General features: G+C 37.3%; 1 protein-coding gene across 32 annotated transcripts in view; it reads right to left on the minus strand.

Annotated features, from left to right (window-relative positions):
* Positions 1–16,339, minus strand: part of tfap2d (transcription factor AP-2 delta (activating enhancer binding protein 2 delta)) — a 212,742-nt gene that overhangs the window by 86,026 nt on the left and 110,377 nt on the right. For 4 of the 32 annotated variants that reach the window (XM_073932948.1, XM_073932941.1, XM_073932947.1 and 1 more), the window contains exon 3: positions 13,998–14,054. The exons of the other annotated variants lie outside the window; for them this stretch is intronic. The gene's annotated coding sequence lies outside the window, so the exon portion shown is untranslated. The remainder of the gene's footprint in view (positions 1–13,997; positions 14,055–16,339) is intronic. 32 annotated transcript variants of the gene reach the window in all.

The following is a 16,339-nucleotide window of genomic DNA, read 5'->3' on the forward strand; positions in this document are numbered from 1 at the left end:
AGTGTGTGTGTGTGTACTCCTGGGCAGGGTATCACTATAGTTCTCTTAGTTTTAATATTCTTGCTCGCAGGCATATGCCACAGCCTCTCTCCTCTCATCGCCATATATATTAATAGCTTTATCTCCCCAACCGAAGAGCGCAAATAAAACACAAATGAAAGAATCCTCATGCATATAAAACACACACGCGCACACACACAGGAGCAAATGCCAGTCAAGGTTATTGGTCTCATTTCCTATTTTCCGCAGCGGATGGAAATTCAAATCTCTGTTTTGCAATAACACCTTCGAATTCAATCCAAACTCCTGCAAACTCAATCAGTTTGTTCGCAGAGACACGTACGAATGCGTTTCGCGGGATACGCCAAACATGGATTTATTCTAAAGTGGGAGTTTGCAGTTTTGTTTGACTGCTTGTTTAGTGTATTACAGGTGCGATCACATGCGCAAAACAGCAATACTGTGAAAACAATCTGACAACTGAGTGACTTAAAAAAAAAAAAAAAAAAAAAAAAAACACAATCTGGCAACATCCTAAAATGAGTGTGTCCAAAATCGCGTACTTGGCAACATGGCTGTGCAATTAATTGAAAATTTAATATTGGCTTCCAACAATTATACAAAAACATTCATCGAAATAATTATTATGCCATTGCCCAACCCCTTTCCAGCAGTCACGTCTCTTCTTTGTTATGAAGAAATAACTTAAGGTGCAGTTCGTTTGACAGCCAGTGGTTTAACTAGGTATTGCATACCTGGTTCAAAACACATGCAAGCGCAGGTTGCCAGATTGACGACATCAACAGAAGTGGCACATGATAGAAGGAATATTTTCTTTATACATTTTGTCCTACCACCGGGAATTTATATTTTAGAAGCAGCTTCTAATTATTGCAACAGGATAAACTGACAATGGTCACCCTCAGGTACACCTCATGTGCTTTATTCAGTGTTAAATGCTAATAATGTGCGTTTGAATGGCATTTAACACAACATTTACTGCCATACTGAAAGCAGCAGCAGATCTTGAAAAGAAACTGTTTGAAATTGAACTGTGACAAACCAACACATATCAGTGTTTCAGCATGTCCATTTAAAGGGCCATGAAACCCCCTCAATTCAGCAGAGTGTTTTCACACCTCTACTTTGGAAAAAGTCAGAAAAGTGGGCGTGTCCAGCTCTGTTTAGGGGGGAGTGTCGGAGGAAGAAAAGAGGCTTGGTATGGGAGTGTCTATTTGGGCGCTTCAGAGTCAAAACACACACCCACAGCGGACAATGTGACTGTGTTTACATGGACATCAGTAGTCAAATTATTTGCCAAATTATTAAATGGTGGACTTTAACTGCAGTTTGGCTCTTTCATTCAGGGAATTCATTCATGTCCCTCCCGACAAACGTGATATTTGATTCGAGGCGCTGCTCTAAGAGTGTATTTTTCATGCAATGTTTGATACCGCACGGCGAATGAGAGAAAAAAAACTCAGCATTTCCCGGAAACTTAGATACACACGGCAGGTAGCGTCAGAAAGCCGCGTGTGTTATTCCGGTCACAAAATCCAACACGAGGTTATAGTTTGGTTGTAACTGTTAGTGCTAAATATTGCACTCGGTGCAATAGTTTGTTTGATACGAATAAAATACGAACTGAATAAACAAAGAGCACTGGTCGCTCACTTACCAAATCTGTAGAGACAGGACAATCACCAGCAACTAGAGCCGCGTCTTTATTTAGAGGAGACTACAAGCGAATCTGGATCTCAGCGTTTGCAGATGAGAACAGCTCTCAGGTAAACAATAATCCTCCTTAGACACGTAAGTTATTGTTGTCGAGCGTCGCGTACACTGTAATCCACACGTGAGACTGAGCTCTCACAGAGAGAAAATGAAAACGAAACTTAACTGCAGCAAACTATAAAAGCAACACTTCACGCTTGTTTTGCCAACACAACGTGGCGTCTTTGCCGTCTACACTCTGACAGTAATGAATATTAATGAAGTTGCACAATAGAGCGCGCTGATTGGTTTGAACCAAGCCTGACTCATGCATTAATGCATCACACTGTAAGACGTAATAAGACACACTCTGGCACAGACGCCCAGCCTGCACACTGGAATACACGCTATTATGTCATGACCGTGACGCAGCTTCAAAAATTCGTTTCAAACCGGAAGTACGAATTTGCTTGAAATAACGCAAAAACAACCAATTTACACTTTTTAGTGAAATATAGGTGTCCTAATAGTGTTTTTAGCAGTGTGGGACACATATACCACTGTCAACAGCTCAAAACATGTGACCCTTTAATAATGTTAAAGAGGTTTAATATGTATTAATTATATTATAAATCCTATAAACCTATTATGTGCTTCTGAATCACTGTATTAAAATTTCTGTCCTGTTTAGTCTGGCCAAATTGGCTTAACACTGCAAATCTAGTCATGTATCGTGTTGTTAGGACAGCACGATTCTGGCAAAAATGTGAATCACGATTTATTTACCTAAAAATCAAGATCACGATTATCTCATGATTCTGTAAATGTATAATAAAGGTAATTTTGATTAGCCTATTATTATTGTTAATTCTCAAACATCTGGTAAAATAACAATATTAATATCAGGCCTATGTGTAGCTCTACTGTTGCTTAAAATGCTAAACATTGTATAGTCATTATGGTGGACTTGAACAGACTTTTAATATTTCCTGTTTGTTAATTCACAGTAAAATGATGCCATCAGAATATATTCATAATTATAAAGTTGAATTATCATGTTTAAGACAAGTGCTTGTCATATGTCATTGACAACATTATTAGACCATTTGTTTTCACTGGTAAAATTTGAATTTTGTCATTATCAGATTCCTTCTTCGAGCCTCGGTTGGGTCAGTTGGCATTTATGTGGGGAGTTTGCATGTTACACACACACACACACACACACACACACACACACACACACACACACACACACACACACACACACACACACACACACACACACACACAGTATGTAAAGAAATAACTTTTATTTTGGAATAAATCACAATTTATCTGTCCAGCACTAATATTTTATTAAACTGATAAGAAGACTATTTTGTTAATTTTTTTAATGTATTTTTGACAATGGTCCAAAATAAAAGCAAAGGCGGTAGTTTACTTAATATAACACAAAAGCATTTAATTTTTTTTTAAGTTTTACAAACACACCCAATTGGCAAACCAAAACACATGAAGAGAAGACAAAATCTCATTCTCTTTGGCGCAGATACAAACATACTGAGTGTTTATTTGAGCACGGTGTGTGTGTGTGTGTGTGTGTGTGTGTGTGTGTGTGTGTGTGTGTTCAGAGTTTGGTATCCCACAGTGCATCAGTCTTTGTTCTGCTGCCCTACTGCAGTGCTGCCCAGAACAGCAGCCCAGATAATTGAGAATCTGCACAACAAACCTCTTTAACACCCGATTTAAAGCTTTCCTAGGCTCTACTGAAATACCCTATTAAAAAGATCAGTAAAAACGGATCTTTATATACCTTAAATATCGCATTGTTGCTCCTGGACAGCAATGATATTTGAAGGAGAGCAATTAAAATGTGCTCAAGCCTCCTGTTGATTTTTCCTCTTGGAAATCAAGGAATGAATCTTTCATATCCTCTATAGATTTCACAAATGATTCAAACACAAATGTATTAGACTGTGTAGATTTGCTAAGATGTGGAAATCAGTATATGAGCTTAAACATGTCTCTCAATAGACCACATTGTCTGAGCTGTTCAAATTCACTGCATTGTCCTTACCATATGCCAAATAGTGTGTCCTTTTTACATATCACAATAAAGATCTGAGAGAAAACTGATACTAATTATAGAAATCTTTAAGTGAGATAAACAAACGAACTAGAAAATGTCACAGGTGTGATATAAACTCAAATATTTGTCATTGAATTCCATCAACTTAATAATGCCATTCAAATTAATTTAAGTTTCTGTATTGTTGCAATGTCTATATGTGTTTCTGTAATTAATGCTGATATATAATGTAAAGCTGACTGATTTTGAAAGAAACCAGACCTGATTTTGTAATGGCATGCAGTTCACCTTCTGTACTTTTTATTTTCAGTCAGCCAGCTCAAGAGCTTCCGGTAAACTGTCTCTCCATCACCATGTTTAAGATCTGATTTCTTTAAAAATCTGTCATTTTCACTGCCTGATGGATCTACGATATAAAGTGGGTCTCAGAATGTATAAGAAGCACTGCATTAAACTAATTTGTTTAGCACCATGTCTTTAAAATATGCACATTTTTGTTACTCCAGTATTTTCAATAGAATTTCTGCGCTAGTCTGCTGCTCCTGACGGTGCTTCTGTTTACACGGGTTTTCATCTCATTTTATGCTTGACAACTAAATGAAAGCTTAAGTCTGTTTAACTGATTGTATTTTAATTACATTACAACATCAATGCTCCAAAAGGAACCTTGTGAAATTTAAATGAAGTTTTATAAACTAATTTCGAGAGGAACACGTTATGATTGATTGCTGCTAGTCTCACTTTAATAATCATAGCTAGTCCAATCAGATATCATTGCTAGACATATCAGATGAATTCTAGCCTCCAATAAATAAACCATTCATCCTACCTTCCTTATCTTTGTTTTTGAAGGATCCCCCCATCCACCCCATCTCCCCCTTTCCCATTCAATTCAATTAATCTTTATTCATATAGCGTTTTTACAATGTAGATTGTGTCAAAGATGCTGAACATAGAAGATTATAGTAAATTGATAATAGTAAATTTTACCAGGGGGAGCTTGCGAAAATCAACTTGCTCTTAGGGCTTAAGTATCTCCGAGCTCAAGCTTCTCTCTCATTGGCTGAAAAACACAAGGGGCTCTATTTTAACAATCTAAGCGCAAAGTCTAAAGCGCATGCTGCAAAAGCATTAGGGCATGTCTGAATCCACTTTTGCTATATTAAGGATGGAAAAATAGAGTTTGCGCCGCAGTGCATGGTCTAACAGGGGTGTGCTTATTCTCTTAATGAGTTATGTGTGTGTTTTAGAGATCAAGCCCAAAAAATAACCCGATCCTACCCGAACCCGTATACCTTGTGTCCAACCTGACCCAGTCAGACACATTAACTATAATTATGACCCATGAGCCCAATTAAAACTTTTTAAGTTACTATTAAGTTACTGTTTTAACTATTTTTTAATACATGGGCCGTTATAACAGACATTCGCAACTACAATTCTGAGTTGTTTAAACTACAGAAGTGTACATTTATCTTACCTCGCTTTCAGGGGCATGCTTGGAGAAATAACAAAATAGGACATTGAAGGCTGACTATCATCCTTTCTGCATACCGGTCAACCCTCCTGTTTTTTACCATTCAATCCCGATATCAACCCGATTAAGTATTTTCCCGTATTTCTGCCATATTTTTAATCTTCTTATGAAAAGTGAAAGTAGCCTCAAAGAGCCAATCAGAAATGTTATGTAGCCTAATAGCAAGAGTTGTTCAAGAGAATTATGCTTCGTTTCATTTCGCCTTGAAACCACGTTGAAATTATTATAAAAATGGCTGCATTCACTATGCAACCTCTGAATCAGTCAATTCTAGCGGATCGGGTCAAGTCTGGGCTCAGGCTCGGGCAGAGAATCTAAACTCTAGTGTGTTTTGAGCATAATGTGCATTTGAACCAATCAGAGTGTCATCTCTCATTCTCTTCAAGAGGCAGATGTGTCGCACCATGGTGCATTTGCTATATACATGGCAGACTTTGTAAGTAGAATAACTAAACGCTTCACTGACGAGAAAACAGTTAAGCAGACCATCTGCAGCGCAAGGATAAAGAATGAGCCTCCTCCATTCAGCCTCTTTACATTCACTTTTACTCTTTACTCCTAAACTTTCGTGGAGTAAGGAAACGGTGTTGTACACACTCCACTGAAGACATCCATAAGCCTACATAAAATTAATTAAATGAGACTACACATAATTTCGGTTGTTAAATACAAAGATTTGTTACAAAACTATTTTTTAAAATCAGTTCTAATCTACCGGCAAACGAAGAAATTAAGAATAATAATGAAGTGTGGTCAAAAAACTATTTTCAAACACCTTTATACTATATATGGTGATGCAGACGTCTCCAAAACCCGACAGGTGGACAAATATAAACTTGTTTTTATTAAAACAAATATAAATAAGTATATACTAAATACTACTATTACCACTAATGATAATAACATTATACACATGCAAATTGTCATGAATAAACTGACTACCACAGGGCTGGATTACAAAGCATGGCATGGAGGAATTGGTTATTATATTTTAAAGAGAAAATAATTTTGTTTAACTTCTTAATCCTTAATTTTTTTTTAAAAGATTTAATTCATTTTTTTAAAGATAATTGTGTATTGCTGTGCATCCTGTGTGTATTAAGCAATGTGTGTGCGTTTTGGACCCATAAAGGTGCATAACTAACACGCTTTTTAATTTGCAAAAACTCTGCGCCATTGACTTTAGAGCAGAGAGAGAGAGAGTTTTAATTTTATTGCCATTTCAGCATCTATGGCTATGTCATGGCAAAAAAAAAAAAAAAATAGATCAAGTAAAAGTATTCTAACAATTAAAAGTTATCAACAGCAATAAATAATGTACAAGGTAAAATATATAAATAATAATAATAATGATAATATATAAGATAAAAATCTAAAACAGTTTAAGATTTCCTTTTGATAAAAATTCTACAACTTTAGATGGATTCACGTTTAAAAATATTTCCTTTAAAGTCTCTCCAGATAAAGATTGCTTTCTGATAACATTAAAAATGGGGCATTCCACAAGAATATGTTTAACTGTTTGGTTTCTGTTGCAATAAAGGCATTTTGGTGGTGCTTCTCCTTTGAGTAAATGTTCATGTGTGAGTCTCGTGTGTCCAATGCGGCATCTTCTATACACAATCTCATCGTGTCTTGACTTAAAAAATAAATTTGATTTTTTTCCTATTTCAGGTTGAATTTCAAAAAGTTTATTTTCTGGGCGACTTTAGAGCAGCTGTTGGTTGGTCAATGATGCGCTCTATATCAGTTGCCTCAAAATAGCAATGCGCCAACGATGTGCCTTAACGCACCTCTATTTTAGACTAGCACGCTCATGAGCGCACAAAGTGGCACAAATGGATTTGCTGTTTAAACAACGTTGCGCAAAACGTGAAAATAAAACCTTCGAAAATTAATCACACCCTACACACTTTGCGCCAGGAGTATGATAGCGCCCTAGCTGTACATTAACAGGTCAGTAATGTGGGACTGGTTATGGACTTTAATATCTCAGCTCTTCTCTGCTGTGGCCGGCCGGTTCTCTCTGAAGTGTTAGATGAAGGCGTTTGTCTGGAGGCTGGGTGAGGTACAGCCGGCGCGTGTGTGTAAGAGTCACTCACACACAGCTCTTCTCAGCCATTCTGACAGGTACAGACGCTCCGTCCGGCTTTAAAGGGAATGCCAAACGAGCCTCTGACAGGAGGCCTATTCCGTCTGTAAGCATGAGTGTGTGTGTGTATATGTGTGTGTGTGTGAGGGAAGGAGGGGGAACCTGCAGGGCAACACAAATACTGACAGCCAGATCAACCAATCAAATCAGACCTCCCCTGATCCTCTCAGCCAACCCACGAGCACGATCGTTTGCAAAAGCCCCGCCTCCATATATGACTTATGCAAATTAGAGTACTGATTAACCCAGCAATGCATGGCTGTCTGTCAGCACAAATTCTGGAGCAACACACACACATATTCAGTCGCTCTCCGTGACATGCCATCAAGGCCTGTCCGATCAACAAGAAACAATGGAGGCAGCAGTAATTGGGAGACCAGCGCTGTGTGTATGTGTGTGTGAGAGATGCACTGTGTAACTCCTGTGTGTCTCTTCAAAGCTCAGGCGTGTTGTTGAGTAGCATTAGCTGCCTCTCAGAGCGCTTTTAACACAGAGCGAGGGATGACAGGCCTGCCACAGGAGGAGGGAGAGAAAAACGGGTAAACATGCGTATGCAGCAAAACAACAGTTACCTGAACAGCGAGATCTGAGCCAGCGCATGCACATTCACACACATACATAAGCGAGGCAGAGGAACATGTTGCTCGCTGCCAGGTTGTATGTGTGTGTGCGGTTTTTTATACACAGATATTTACTGTTTCTATTGTAGTGCTGTTTTTCTATATCTAGGGGTTGTGATGATCAATCAATCACATACCGTATAAACAGATAGACATAATACACCATCAATATAATGATCATGCAGTAACAATGAGTCATTTTAATGTAACGGAATAGAAATCTATTATGCAGGGCTCGAAATTGAGACCGTTTTGGTCACATATGCGCCCGAAAATTTATCTATGTGACCTAGATAAAAATAACGGAATGCCCCCCAATTGTAAGTCAGACAAAAGCATCTGCTTAATCACCAAATGTAAATTAAGAATGCATTAAATTGATAAAAAGTGGCAGTAAAGATGTTACAAGAGATTAAAAAAAATGAATGACCCAGTAAAAATGAGTTAAATCAGCTTATATTACTGGGCTGCTTAATGCTTGATTCTGATTGGCTGATGAACATTTTAAGGCAGGGATGTCAAACTGCACAGTTTAGTTCCATCCCTGCTTCAACACACTTACCTGTAGGTTTCAAGCAAGCCTGAAGGACCTAATTAATTTAAGCAGGTGTGTTTAATTGGCGTTGGAACTAAACTGTGCAGAGCTGCGGCCCTCCAGGATCTGAGCTTGACAGCTGTGTACTAAGGTGTGCAATTATTTTCAGATAAATATACAGCTTATATAGTGTCATGCATGTTTTGACTGCATTAGGTAACTGTTTCATATCAATACGCTGAACGATTTCAGTTATTTCACAGCTACAACTGACAAAAATCTCAACAGAAGGCTACGAATGAGGTGTAAGAACTTAGTCCTACACGCAGGAGCACTTTGGGCACAAAAACATGATAAATGTGTCTAATACAATATCTGAACTGTGGCTTTAGGTGTGGTAATCACAGTATAAGCAGAATAATGAACTGTTTTCATATCCTGGGTTGTGATCTGATAAGTAAAACATGCTGGAATAGTTGGCGATTCATTCTGTTGTGGTGACCCCTGAAATGAGAGTCTAAGCCAAAGGAAAATGAATGAATGAACTCTGGTCTGTTTAGTTATTAGAAAAGAATACACTTATTTCACGTTGTGGTCACAACATCACATTGGTTGTCCATTACTATATATTTTTCCAGAAGTTTATAAGTATATAAAAACATATCCATATTTTTGCTTATTCTATATTTTACATACATTTTTTTAAATACGCAAAAACATGCAAGGATAGTTTATGTACAGTATATAGCACATTTTATACACAATGGTAATCCAAAATGCTTTACATAAACAATAATAAAAGAAACACGCATAAGAAATAAAATCAACAAAGAATAAAAAGAGATTAAAGTGTGTTAAAAAAGTAATAAAAAAGAAAAGGAGGATAATATCGTTGATGTGGTGGCTCAGTGGGTAGCACTGTCGCCTCACAGCAAGAAGGTCGCTGGTTCGAATCCTGGCTGGGCTGGTTGGCTTTTCTGTATGGAGTTCCTTGCATGGGTTTCCTCCGGGTGCTCCGGTTTCCCCCACAGTCCAAAGACATGCGCTATAGGTGAATTGAATAAACTAATTTCGCCTAGTGTATGTGTATGAATGAGAATATATGGGTGTTTCCCAGTAATGGGTTGCAGCTGGAACAGTAGGTGGTTCATTCCACTGTGGGGACCCCTGGTTAATAAAGGGACTAAGCCGAAGGAAAATGAATGAATGAAAGACATAATATTGCGATGTGTCTTTAAAGACAATGTAAAGCTCAATATCTCAAAACCACACACAGAACTTTATAATTCCAAAGTGGCAAGGTTTTTTTATCTATATTTTTAGCTAAACATATACCTATATAAAATGTTTTTTGGTCTTTAAAATATCTATAAATACTGTAAAAAAAAAAACGACAACATCAAAAATAATCATTAAGTGCAGCCAGTTCACCTCAGGCTGTTCAGAATCGAGATATTATTGTGCACTTGGGTGTCATTTCACATCATGTCCCAAATGTTGGGATTGGATCTAGTTCTCAAACATTATATTTCATCTGGTTTACAGCCGGGCCGATCAAACTATAACCAACCGAACAGATTTTGATCAGATACAGGAAAAGGGAAATCAGATTTTTTTGCAGCCTGACTGCCAACGGAACTTTCAAAGATGTGATGTTGTGATCCCTGCAAACTTTGGCAAATCCAGCAAGTAGGTCTTCCTCAGAAGCGTCTCGTTTTAGCAACCTGACAACTTTTCCAGACGGACTGATGTAAACCTTCACTTGGGCGAATCAGCCAATCAGATTAAAGTTTGCGATTGATATTTTTGCATGCAATACACATCAGTCGGTACACAGGCATCTCCTTACCATGTGACAGAGCAGTGGATCAGGTATATGCCATAACTGTCCTCTCTTTCAGTTCTGCAGACTGAGAAACACACACACACACGCACACACACACACACAATGCTGTGAGGCCGCTGGCAGTGCGCTCTGGTTGGATTAACCGTGGGATTTGTTCCCTGTAGCTGAAGTCAAACAGAGGAAACTCTCCTACATTACGCTTTTAATTAGAATCATCTTCTTACACGGCTCAGAGACAAATGGGCTCACACACTAATAACCCACACACAGAGCATTAAGTAACATCGAGCTAAATAATTAAAAGTTAATACTATCATTGTAGACATAACACACTCTATAAAATTGGTCCGAATGCCTGCCCTTGCACTAAAACCTGAAGTGATTAATGACACCATTGTTTTCTAGGTTTGCTGCATATACACACTACACATGCTGGGTTGTTTAACCAAAATTTGATAAAATATGGACCAGCCTAACTGTCGGGGTAAAAATGTAATTTTTGTCCATATTTGACCCAACTTTGGGTTACAACAACCCAGCATTTTTAGTGTGTATAGACACACTGCATACAACAATTTTCTTCTCATACATTTTTTGTGTTTCTAGTCCAAATATTTATTATAAATATAATATTAAAATTATATTATCCAGTCCAAAAATTCTTAAATCGAAAAGCGTTGTCTAGACAAGCAAAATTAACTGATTTTTTTTCTTGATACATGCAAAAAAAATCCATCTGACTGCCCGTCTTGACACTATCAGTTAAAAACAAAACCTGAACTGAATAACAGCACTGTTGTTTTCTAGGTTTGCTGCTTTAAAGCTGAAATTTATTGGTTTATTAATTCAAGAATAAACTAAACTTTTCAGCTCATGACCCCCAAAATAACAATTCCAGTGACCTCCACTATCCTCGGAGGTACAAACATCACACGACGATCATATTGACAACACAAAATTTTTTATAGTCATTTTTCATTTGTTTAATTTAATATTAACTTCACTTAATGAGAATAGTGGGTACAATGTTTACAGCACAAAACTATTCTTGGTTTAATTTTGGAGGCCGGCACTTGGAAAATGTCCTCTATGTTCAGTCGTGGCCTTTATTTTTTTAATGTACAAGAGTGCCATAAATGTGTTAAAGTTTAACATTGTGCCCTAAAATCAATCTGCTGCAACCAACACTACTGCTGTGTCATTAATCTAGCGTAATAACCCCAGGGGTCGCAATCCAAGGGAAAAAAGAATTGAAAGTCTAAGAGCTTTTTATTTGCATCTTGTTTTTCTATGTAACTGTTAAATAACATTTTTTCTTCTGCAGGTTATGGATAAAATATGGTAATGCTAATAGTTTATTAACATATATGATATTTTTAGAAATCACCATGTGACCCCCCGCAAGGGGTTCAGACCCCCATTTTAGGAACCACTGTCTTATTTGACAAATGTATTTCTATCTCTTCAGTTAAAGTGAACTGATTTAAGCTCAATAACAACATTATTGTCTTCTCCAGAGCTTCTTATACACACTAAAACAATACTGTATGTTGTCTTAACCCAAATTTGGTTAAATATGGACCAACCCATCTGTTGGGCTAAAAATGTAATAAGATCTAAATGTTTAGTACAGCTGAACTGAACTTCTGCTTCACAAAGAATATGAATTTGCATTGTATGTAATGATTTCTTTTTCTTTTTGAAACAACTGACTTGAAAAATAAATTTGGGTCCAAAGTGGGATTTTTGCAGCGAAGCTATTTAAGATCAAATCTTGGTTCTTAAAAATAAAATAATTTTTCAGTTAACAATTCCAAAAAGATTTAATTTATTCTTTATTTTGAAAAGCTAAAAGAACCATTTTGCACTTTAAAGGAGCTTGGAAATATTTGTTCTTCAAGGAACCATTGATTCCAATAAACAATCTTTATTTGCACACTCAATAAAATGCTGTGTTGAAGTAACCCAAAATTGGGTCAAATATGAAAAATACTGTTTTAAATTTAATTTAAATGACACTTCCCAATGGTTGAGTTTCTCCATATATTACCTAAATTTGGGTTGCAACAGGGGTGTCAAACTCCTGGAGGGCTGCATCCCTGCACAATTTAGTTCCGACCCTGCTCCAACACACTAACCTGTAGATAAGTGGTTCCCCACAGGGGGGTCCCGGCCCACAAGGGGGCCTCAGCGTGTTGGGGGTTGCGTCATATTTTTTAAAAATTCTTAGCATTGGACAATAAGGAGGAATGATCATGTTGCCTTGGTTAATTTTATCCCCTAGTTCAGTGGTCCTCAATCACCGGTCCGTGGATCAATTGGTACCGGGCCGCACAACAAGTCATTAATTATTTCTGTTTTATTTATTGTCCGAGTCTGAACGATCTTTTATTTTAATAAGTGTTTCATTTTGAAAAATGACTGTATTCTCTCGCTTACATCTTGGTCACTTGAGCAACCAAATTTAACCCACAATCTATCAAAATAAGTAAGAAACAGACAAGAAACAAAATAAGTAAGAAACAAGAAACAGTCTTTGGAAAGTTTCTTTGCTAAGGGGAAAGGCCCAGAGAACGACCCATCAAATGCCAAGGTATGGATTCGCAACCCATTTGTCAACTGATGGAGTTCCAAATGACGGCGGCTTTTTAGGAGGCCGTTCACATATCGTGTATTTCTAGAGTTTGTGCGCACAAGCAGCGTGAGGTGCTCGCGCCAATGAATCCTGCGAGCGCACAGTAAGTCATGTGACAAGAATTGACCCATCAGCTTTTTTTCTCCCAGTGTACATCTCCTATGTATTTTCCCTCAGTGTTTATAACAATTACAGTTTTTCTTAGTTGCTTTGGCAGATTTCTTAGAGATGAACTGAAATTCTCAAAACTACCTTTCGCGTTCGCGTGGGTTTCCTCCGGTAGCTCCGGTTTTCCCCACAGTCCATAAACATGCAATACAGGTTGATTGATCCATCAGCTTCAGCTTGTAGGGAATATTCACATTTCGGTAAGACTACCAAACACAGAACACAAAACACTGCTGTGCTTTGTAATGTTCTCCATTAATACAACCTGTATCAGAGTTACAGCAATGTTTTGTCAGCTTGTCATCCTCTGAGAAAACGGTTGATGGTCGACTAGCAACCTACAACCTACGAAACACCATTACAGGAAACTTATGAGAGATAAACAATATCATTAAATGTGGAGGGGGGCCTTACAATATTTTCCAGCGGAAAAGGGGGTTTCAGGCAAAAAAGGTTGGGAACCACTGCTGTAGATTTCAAACAAGCTAACAATTAATCTGATCAGGTGTGTTTAATTAGGGTTAAAGCTAAACTGTGCAGGGCTGAAGAGTTTGACACCTCTAGGTTAACAACCCATCATTTGTAGAGCGTGTTTGTTTCTAGAGTCCAAATATCTAAAAATTCTTAAAACGAAAAGCCTTTTCTAGACAAGCAAAAATATTGGCTGTTTCTCATTTGTAAGAAGGCAAAGAATGGACTTACATTCTCATGGAGATCGTTCTTGCCAGGTTATCCCAGAAGAACGAACTCAGGAGACCACTAGAACACAGAACACATCCTGTGAGAAATAACATGCAGCGTTCTTCCTGATGGTCACTGACCTTCACATATTTTTAACAAAGAATTATTTAAACATTACAGCATTCATACAATGATTTATTGATGTCCTCCTTTTCAATATATATAACATGCACAAAAACCTTACAAATATATTTTGCACAATACAAATAAAACAGATTTTAATACGAATTTCAGCAAATAAATTAATGTGTTTATGCTTTAATTAATATTCTCATATTACTGTTTACTTTCACCGACTCATTTAGGGAAACAAGATAAATAAGTAATATCTCTGAACACTAATGATAAATCTATATAGAATGATGCACTTCCCACCTTCTTTCTTCAGCCGCAATGACTTCTGGGACTACTCAAGCAAGTTTTGCGCTCAAAGTCTGCATCGATGCATCCTCGATTTCAAGAACACATCGGGGAACTTTCACTTTCTTGAGTTTTGCAACTGAACTTTGGTGGTTGGAGATAAAGTTAAATGAGAACACAAGGATATCATATTGAGAAACAGCCATTGTCTTATTTAAATAAATAAAATGGCACAATTAAGTGAGATTTTTCTTAACACAAGCAAAATAATCTAGTTTCTCCTTTTAACATAAGATAATTTTGCTTACCCTATTGCTTGTTTTAAGAAAAAACTCACTTAATTTTGGCCTATTATTTCCTTAAATAAGACAATAGTTTTTGCTTGTGTAGAAAATGCTTTTTGATTAAAGAATTATTTGAATCAAAAACAAGACATTTTTATGGCGAATGCAGAAACTTAGTTTATATTTGCTCTAAAGAAAACACAGCCAAAAAGAAGTTTACGAAATGCATGCAGGACACGTTTTTCCTCAACCAACTGAACCGAAGCGAACAAAACTGCACCTATTTATGCCGCTCGATTGTGTCAACTCTTCACTAACAGATTTTTAGCCAAAGCAGGTGAAACCCAAAACGTGGTCATTGTGCCGCATGAGCCGTTGTGTGGGTTTGGTGGGTTCCTGTGGCTTTGAGACGGGAGCGCGCCTGCCATTCCAAACTCTCCTCTGGAACAACGCATTCTGTTTGAAGTGCTGATCCCTGCTTCACCTGCGAGATCAATACGCTCCCGTTCAAAGCCAGATCGGCTTCATACAGCACCAGATCTTTATTAATTTATAGAAACTTCTTGAAACTTTCTCTAAAGGGAAGCCAGAAAAAAACAGAGAAGGAAGAGAAAGAGAGCGAGAGAGAGAGAGAGAGAGAAAGAGGAAAAAAAAAAGAAGAAACCAGCATGGAGAGGTGATTAACTCAGAGATGCCTTTGACGGACAGTGAGGTCATGTGATCAGACTGGTGCAGGCCTTAACGAGAAAGACTGAATATTTAAATAAGCGTGCATGAAAATCATTTTTTGCCAGAACTTGGCTTGGAATTATGGATCAGGGACAAAGCCAAAGAATTAATTTAACTAAATTTGTTTATTTCTTAGGGGCGATATTTGCCTAAAAAGAACATGATTAGCATGAACTGAATTTACAAAGTTTCTTTAATGTAAGGGGTTGCAAACAATTTATATGGGCTGGATTTAAACTAAAAAGTTAAGTTGAACATTACTAAATTGAATGTGTTTGTTTAAATTCAGCCCATATTAATTGTTTGACAAACTTACCTTTTGTAAATCCAATGAATCTTTTTTTAGAGTGGTTCCATGCAAAAAAACCTTTAAAATGCATGGAAACTTCTGATTACACAAAACTAATTCTTATATAGACCATTTCAATGTGGTCATGTCATTGACCCATCTACATTTTCTGCTCGTCAGTCATCACTATTTCATAACTGTAACGAGGCATTTCAATCACAACTTAATGTTAAAACAGCTATCATGGGATTATTTATCAATTATGTAGCTTTTTTGGACTCTTGGAAGCTATAGAAATCAAAAATGTAAACAGGAAATATGCTGGGACCATTGTTTTGTTAACATCCCTCAAAATGGCCAATGTATTTTAGGTTTTCTAAAAAATAATCATTCAGTAAATCATTTATTCTTGTGTGAAAAACATTTTCAAAATCTCAAGCACAGATGTCAAATCCAGTTCCTGGAGAGCCACAGCTCTGCACAGTTTAGCTTTAACCCTAATTAAACACACCTGATCAAATGAATTGATGCTTCAGGCTTGTTTGAAACCTGCATGTAAGTGCAATAGTACCTGGACACAGCCTTTATGATGCAAGCTGAGATTGCATCACTCAGCGATGCATGTCAGACACGATGCACTC

Source organism: Danio rerio, chromosome 20 (genome assembly GCF_049306965.1).
Source record: "Danio rerio strain Tuebingen ecotype United States chromosome 20, GRCz12tu, whole genome shotgun sequence".
Lineage (NCBI taxonomy): Eukaryota > Metazoa > Chordata > Actinopteri > Cypriniformes > Danionidae > Danio > Danio rerio.